This window comes from Ovis aries, chromosome 1 (genome assembly GCF_016772045.2).
Source record: "Ovis aries strain OAR_USU_Benz2616 breed Rambouillet chromosome 1, ARS-UI_Ramb_v3.0, whole genome shotgun sequence".
NCBI classification, from domain to species: Eukaryota; Metazoa; Chordata; class Mammalia; order Artiodactyla; family Bovidae; genus Ovis; species Ovis aries.
The window spans coordinates 65,417,521-65,425,478 of NC_056054.1; the positions used below are offsets into that span (position 1 = coordinate 65,417,521).

General features: G+C 39.6%; 1 non-coding gene across 1 annotated transcript; it reads right to left on the reverse strand.

Annotated features, from left to right (window-relative positions):
- Positions 1-3,857: 3,857 nt before the first annotated feature.
- LOC114116521 (U6 spliceosomal RNA) lies at positions 3,858-3,964 on the reverse strand. Its single transcript, XR_003590424.2, has one exon. It is a non-coding gene; the product is annotated as a U6 spliceosomal RNA (small nuclear RNA).
- Positions 3,965-7,958: the final 3,994 nt, after the last annotated feature.

Below are 7,958 nucleotides of genomic sequence, written 5' to 3' on the forward strand. Positions count from 1 at the left end.
TCTGAATCAGACATTAGTGCCAAGGTAGTGCTTGCACTAAATGGCATGGGCCTGGATTATGTGTCTACTTCTAACCTGATAACAATAACTAGACAGATGGGATCATGCTGACTGACTTCAGTCAATGATGCACTGCCTATAGAACTCGAGGTAAAAGTCAACCTTATCAAATTAAATGGCTGTTGCATATGGTATGGAGGTAGAGAGGATAATGGGATAGATGTTAGGGAGTCAATCACAATGTTTTCCATACACTAGAAGTCCAGTTGCCTACTGAGGAACCACTTTAGGTATTTTTCCTATATAGCTCTGAACATAACATATATATACTATGCATGCACGTGTTTGTGTGTGTACATTAGAAATACACTATATATATTGTTTTATATATTCTTTATTTTTAACTGACAAATACATCATCAGCGTTATCTCATGTCACTAAATATTCTAAAAAATTATTGAAAAGGCTGCATGGAATATAATTACTTTACAAAATTGTATTAGTTTCTACTGTACGACAATGTGATCAGCCATATGTACGCCAATGAAAAAATAATTAAATTTTAAAAAGGCTGCATGGAATTTAAATAACTCCCCAAATTTGAAGATTTACTGAGTCATTTCATTCTTTATCCTTACAAATTAAGCTATAATAAATAAATCTGCACATGTAACATTGTCATATCCAAGCTTGCTTCCATGGGACAGACTACAAGAAGTGGTATTGGAGAGTGAAAGGGAATAAACAAAGCGAAGACCCCAGTTTCCAAAACCTGAGTCTGCATCTTCTTACTAACAGACAGCCTCACGTAAGCCTTGATTTCAAAGATCCAGGGATATACCCTGATTGATCAAGCTCAGCTCATCCGCAGATTCCTTGCTGTGAAGATAGTTGAAGTAGACTTCTGTAGAGTTGCTACTTGATTGGCAGCCCCTTGCATCCCTGGTAGCTCAGCTGGTAAATAATCTGGCTGCCGTGCAGGAGACCCTGGTTTGATTCCCGGGTCAGGAAGATCCCCTGGAGAAAGGATAGACTCCAGTATTCTCAGGCTTCCCTGGCGGCTCATCCGCGTGCAATGCAGGAGACCTGGGTTTGATCCTTGAGTTGGGAAATCCCCTGGAGAAAGGAACAGCTACCCTCTCCAGTGGTCTGGCCTGGAGAATTCCATGACCTGTATAGTCCTTGGAGTCACAAAGAGTTGGACATGACTGAATGACTTTCACTTTCACTTACACCACAGACATGATCTAAGTAGCGAGGAGCAGCTTCTCTAGAGGAGAAAGTCATGATCAGAAGGAGAGGGAAGATAGGCTAATTGGACACTAACAATTCATCATATAAATGTCATCTTTTAAAATCCTTAATGCCATGACATAGTTACAACCATAAATTGGGTACAGAAGGAAACTAGGATTCATAGAAATCAAAGTAATGGCCTTGGATCTCCGTGTCTCTCTGTCTCTGTTGCTCTCTCTCTCACTCTTTCTCTCTCTCACACACACACCCTTCAGTCATTTTTCTCTTCTGCACTCCAGGACAGTGTGCTAACTTCCCAAAAGTGTTCAAAATGGCTTCTTAGCATCACAGAAGAACCTGTAGACTCAGTCTAGTCCATTCACCTTATTTTCTAGCCTAGGAGAATAATATAACCAGAAATATTAAATACCCTGCCCAAGTTAAAACCTAATGTCATAAGCAAACTCAAACTCAAGGCTTCCATCTCCCAAGCTAGGTGATCTCCCATTCACATGTGGATGTTTCTGTCACTTCGAAGAAGAGTGAGCTCCGAGGGTAAAAATTATTGTCAGGAAGACACTCCAGAGAAGAATGACAAAGGACAATGAGTACCTGTGCAGTCTCCAGAGTATTCTCCTGTCTCCTTAGAAAGAGATGAACTCACATCTACTGATAGCAGTGTTAAAGGAGTAACTGAGGACAGCAGTGGAATTAGAAACTTAACAAACATTTATCACATACCTCGTAGGTGTCCAAACACCTTTTGCATGCAAGGTGCTGGGGAGAGAGTCATGAACAACGCAGGTATGGTCACTTGCCTCACAAAGGTAGAAATCTGGTGGGGAAGGTCGACGTGAAACAGAAAGTCACAGGTGTGACGGCTATTTGGAAAGGTTAAATGCAGGATACTGTGGGAATGCAAAGCCCAGCCCATCAATGGCAGCAGGAATGGCCACTCAAAAGAGGGGAGTTTAAGTTGAGACTTGAATGATGTGTAGGATATATTCAAGGGCATGTGGAGTGGAGTAGTGAGCCAAGTAATAGTGTATAAAGGCCCAGAGGGGAAAGAAAGTGATGGTGTGGGATATAAGGTCCCTATGGTTGGAACATAGAGTAAGGAAGAGGGTGGAATTGCCTAGAGAGGCAAGTAGGGACCAGAGAATATAGAGCTCCATGAGCTATATTCAAGAATCTGGTATTTATTCTGAGGACAATAGAAGAGTTTTAAGCAGGGAGAGACATAACCATCTCTGCATTTTTAAAGATCTTTCTGCCAGCAGCATTTAGAGCTCAGAAGGAACTGAAACTGAACATGGTGGAAAAACCTCTTAGGATGAGCTTACACTGGTCAGATTAAACCATGGTGGTGGCTTAGATGTGAGTGTTAGCAGAGAGGAGCTCAGCATTTGCTTCCACTAGTCCTTGAACCATGCATAACAGGAAAAGCAAAATCAAACCTAAAGTCTATGCATGAGGGGGGGGGTCTCTGAGAATTAAGATAAAAAGGAATTAAAATTGCCTTCTGTTTGCTAAGAAAGGATTAGAGAAATGAGTCCACAGAAGAAAAATAAAATTAGGTGTAGTGTTCTGATTCACAGACACCATTTCCTGGCCAGATGCTGCTGTGAAAATTTCAGAAACACTCGCTAAAAATCATAAATGAAAATCACATATTCACAACATTTAATGAGAATACAGGCTGAATTTACAGCTGCTGAATGTACAATATGGATGAAGATGTTGATTTACCCATGGAAGATGGAAATATATATGATAGAGGAAAACAGTACCCAGAAATGTGATAAACATTTGCATGAAAATGAGTCACTGGAAAAACTCAAAACTTCTCCAATAGTTTATGCACCAAATTATCTTCAGAGCAGTCAAAAAGAAATAATAATATATAATAATAGTGCATTTTTCTGCCATTAATTTTGTCACAAAACTTCTGTTGACTTCAGTGGAAGTTCTGCATCTAGAATGTGGCCCAGGAAATTTATACTCTGTAACTCAGAGACCAAAGACCTTGAACATCAAGAAAATCTCTTACCCTTATTTATATACACTGTTCTTTATCACAAAAGAAGAGCTGGTACCCATTCCAACTAACCAATCATTATGCAAGGAATATTCTGACTCACCCAGCATCTTTAATCAGTAAATGCTGTGCCAATGGAAAGAGAGTGGGAAGAAGCCACAGCATCCATTAATAAAAAATGACTGGGGCTTTCTATCAACAGAAGCATCATTAGAAAACGTATGGTAGAAAAATAGTAGGCTGTAGATTTGTGGTGGCAGGGATGGCAGTAGAATACTAACATTTATACCCTCTTAAGCACTTTGTTTTAAAATGATGCGGATTTCAGGTAACCACATATGTGCTTACTATGGCATTTTGCATTTCCAATTTCTTCCTAAATTCCTGACTATAGTCCCAAAAGACAGGACTGCCTTACCTGACTCTGGCTCTCCCTCCAGCCTCCTAACACAAACATTTCTATTTTTTCCAGTTTTATTGAAATATAATTGACACATGACATGATATGATTTTAAGATATACAACTTAATGATTCAATATATGTATTTAGTACAAAATTATAATTCATAATAAGTTTGGTTTAAAAATAGGAAGTGCTTCACAAATTTGCATGTTATCTTTGCATAGGGACCATGCTAGTCTTCTCTGTTTGGTTCGAATTTTGTAGTGTACTTGCTGTTGGGGCAAACATCAGAGGTATTTTTAACAGATAATTGACTGTCACTGTCTGAGTACATCTTCCATAAAGGCTTTTGGTCAGTTCTTGGCAAAAGACATATCAGATATGAAGAAGAAGAACCTCAGATTAATCTAATATTTTCTTGAACGGTCTCCTCTTTGCTCCACTTCTCCTCCCAATCATGATCTCTTAAGTAACAAAAATGTAATTCACATCTCTAATAAACAGTACAATTTGTATTTCAGCTGAGGGTACTTGGTCACACAGTGGAGCTATAATTCCAAAGTAACTGTAATTCCAAAGTAACTGTACTGCATTTTGAAAGAAAACAAGGCAGTCTCATTCCATAACAGTGTCTCTTGGTAGGTTAAAGGGAGCTGAGTCATTCACTGAGGGTGAATTGGAGGATCATACATTCATATAAAACACCTACAAATCTCAATAGGGGAATGAGCTAAAACTACAAAAGTCCTCATTATTTGTATAACTAACCCTGGTGGCTCAGAGGTTAAAGCATCTGCCTACAATGCGGGAGACCCAGGTTCAATCCCTGGGTTGGGAAGATCTCCTGAGAAGGAAATGGCAACCCACTCCAGTATTCTTGCCTGGAAAATCCCATGGACAGAAGAGCCTGGTAGGCTACAGTCCATGGGGTCGCAAAGAGTTGGACACGACTGAGCGATTTTCTTTTCTTTCTTTCTTTCTTTCCAGTAAAACTAACGCATGTCACCAGTGGATTAATAGTATTTTGCCCTAATGGCATTTCTATCCTAACATTAACCCAAGCATGGTCCATAGAGTTACTCGAATATCCATGGAGGAGCTTACTATAGTTTATGCAATTTCTAGTTCTATCAGTTCAATAAGAACAACAGCATCAAATTCCTCATCTAAGGCTCAGCTGTACAGATCTGAAGTCTAGAGACGAGATAATAATATCAAATATTACTCATAATGAATTTAGATTCACATTGTGTCCATTTTCCAAGCCTTGTTTTCGAAAGATCATGGCTCTGATCCTGTTATACATAGTAGAAAATAACTGCTAATATTTCACTATTAACCTATATCCTATCTTCATTCAGAAGAGGGATAGATGGTGTTCTCAAGAAGTAGTTGGAACGGGACTTCCCAGGCAGTGCTAATGGTAAAGAACCCACCTACCAGTGCAGAAGATGTAAGAGATGTGGGTCCAACTCCTGGGTTGGGAAGATCCCTTGAAGTAGGCAGTGGCAACCCACTCCAGTATTCTTGCCTATAAAATTCCATGGACAGAGAAGCCTGGAGGGGCACAGCCCATGAAGCCACAAAGAGTCAAACACGACTGAGTACATGCACGCGCGCACACATACACACACACATGCACACACAGTTGGAATATACCACCCACCAAAAGGAAAAAAAAAAAATCCTTTTTAATCCAATCTTCTATTGGAATTCCAGGATTTATGTCACTATTATAGAAAAACTCATTTTGGTTATAGCACCAACATGGCCAAACAAATGGCTTCTAGATGGGAGAAGAAAATATTTGGCCAAGATAAATAGGTGTTCAAACAGGCCTCCCCAGCTTACTCATTTTGCTGTATGGAAAATGAACTAACTGAGCTTAATGTACACCAAATGAGATTTGGAAGCATGTTCTAATTCACTTCATTCTGTACCAGGAATGAGCAGTTTTTGATTTCTCTACACCCACCTTTAGCCCCTAAAGTATATTCTCAACAAAATGGCCAGTGATCCTTTGAAAATATACACTAGGTCATAAGACTTCTCTATTCAGTCTCCTCCACATCTCCCATTCTATAAATAGCAACCCTGAGCCCTGGCAATGGGCTACAGACCTATACAATCTGGCCTCTCTGGTCTACTTCTTACCCTCCCCTGCTCACTTTACTCCAGTCCCACTGAACACACACTTCTCAAACATGCCCAACATACTCACAACTCAGGACCTTTGCACTATTTGTCCCCTCTGACCAGAGCACTCTTTCCTCTGACATCACATGACTCGTTCTCTCACCTTCTTCCAATTTTTGCTCAAAAGTCACTCTCTCAACAGGCAAGCCTGTCCAACCCATTTAAAATTATCTTGTGCCTCCTCTCATCTGTTCCCCTGTCCTTTTCTGTTCATCCTCCACAGCACTCATCATTTCCTAACATTCTACAGAGTTCACCTGTTTACTGTGTTTATTGTCTCTCTCCCTCACTAGAATGTCAACTTCACCAGGGCAGAAACTTTAGTCCATTTTATTCACTACTGTTTACTCAGAACTTGAAACAATTCATGTTGTGTTACTGTTGCTGTTTACTCGCTCACTCATGTCCAACTCTTTGAAATTCCATGGACTGTAGCCTGCCAGGCTCGTCTGTCCATTGGATTTCCCAGGCAAGAATACTGGAGTGGGTTGCCATTTCCTTCTTTAGGGGATCTTCCCATCCCAGGGATTGAACCCGTGTCTCCTGTTTCCTGCATTGGCAGGCTGATTCTTTACCTCTGAGCCACCTGGGAAGCCAAGAAGCAATGCACAGCACACAGTAGATGTAAGTTTAGTAATATTTGTTGAATAAAAGAATTCATTCCAAAGTTGCTGAACTTAGCAAAGATCTAGCACACTGAAGAGTCACAGCGGTTTTACTTCAAGCTGTAATTTAAATTCTGAAGCCTCAGTTTTATCATCTGTAAAATGGAATAATTATGTTATTTAACGCTTAGGCTTGTTGTAAAGATTAAGGGACAAATATAAATGGAAAGGATTTTAGGCAGTGACTCATATATTGATGATTTTGATTAGTCCAAGAGTAATAGGAACCATAACTAACATTTGTATAGAATTTTACACCTTACAAAGAACACCATTGTTTTCATTAGATCCTCCCAGATTCACTCTAGGAAAATTTTAATAGCTGAATCCTCAGTGTCTGTGCCTCAGCAACATCAGGGGTGTATCCAACCACAAGGCTCTGAATGAAGCAGGCAGATTCAGACTGAAGTCCTCTGGGTCCAAGCCCTATGCTCTCTCCTCAGTGTCAGAGAAAGAAAATACTACTTCTAGTACAAGATTTTAATAAAACAAGATGCTCTCTACTGCTTTTTTGTTTTTGTTTTGCTTTGTTTATTGAGTCTGGATGTCTGCACAGAATGTGGCTTATATGAGGTGGTAGGATCAACACCAAGTACTCCCTGCAAATCCCAAGAAGTCAAGACTCAGCCATTGGAAGAGACTTCTCATCACTGATCACTGACTTAATCACGTGGGTGCAGACGAGAGTACCTTTACTATGTCAGTGTTTCCTAACATCCTACAAACATCTCTAGAAAAGGATCAGGTTTCCTGAGAAGAGCATCCAAATTCCTGATTCAGTCTGGTTTACATGGTTGGCATTTAGTAAATTCTTAATGCATAAATGAATGGATTTTAAAAATGAGTGTGTTTACTGTTGCTGCCCACATTAGCTTGCAACACAACATTTTCTCCCTTCTTTTCTACTATAGTAGAGTACAAGCAGATGTCTACAGCATCATGCCACACCCCATCCCTCACTATTGTGCTCTAACTGGAAAACAATTTCCCCAGAATGTTGTACATGAAAGAATTACACATTGAGGAAATGCTGAGTTAAACAAGTTTCAACAGGATTTTTCAATACAGGACTTCTCAGAGCTTTAATCCCATGATGCACATTGCAAATCTTCAAAATCTACAGCATTTTGCAAATTTATTTGAAAATTTGTACACACCCTCCCCCACGAAACAAAGCTTTTTGCACAGAATTTCTCTCAAGTCAAGCTTACCAAAGAATGTGTTTATCTATAACAAATACACAGAGGATCTTCAAAAGTATATCCACAAAAAAAAGTAAAATAAAATGCCAAGAACATAAAGAAGTCAAGAGGAGTCCACATATTTTGTAAAGCTGAATACCTTACAAGCTAATTTTACTTAGATTTACTATTCAGTTTCCATTAAGTCTTGGCTTCCCCAGTGGCTCAGCGGTAAAGA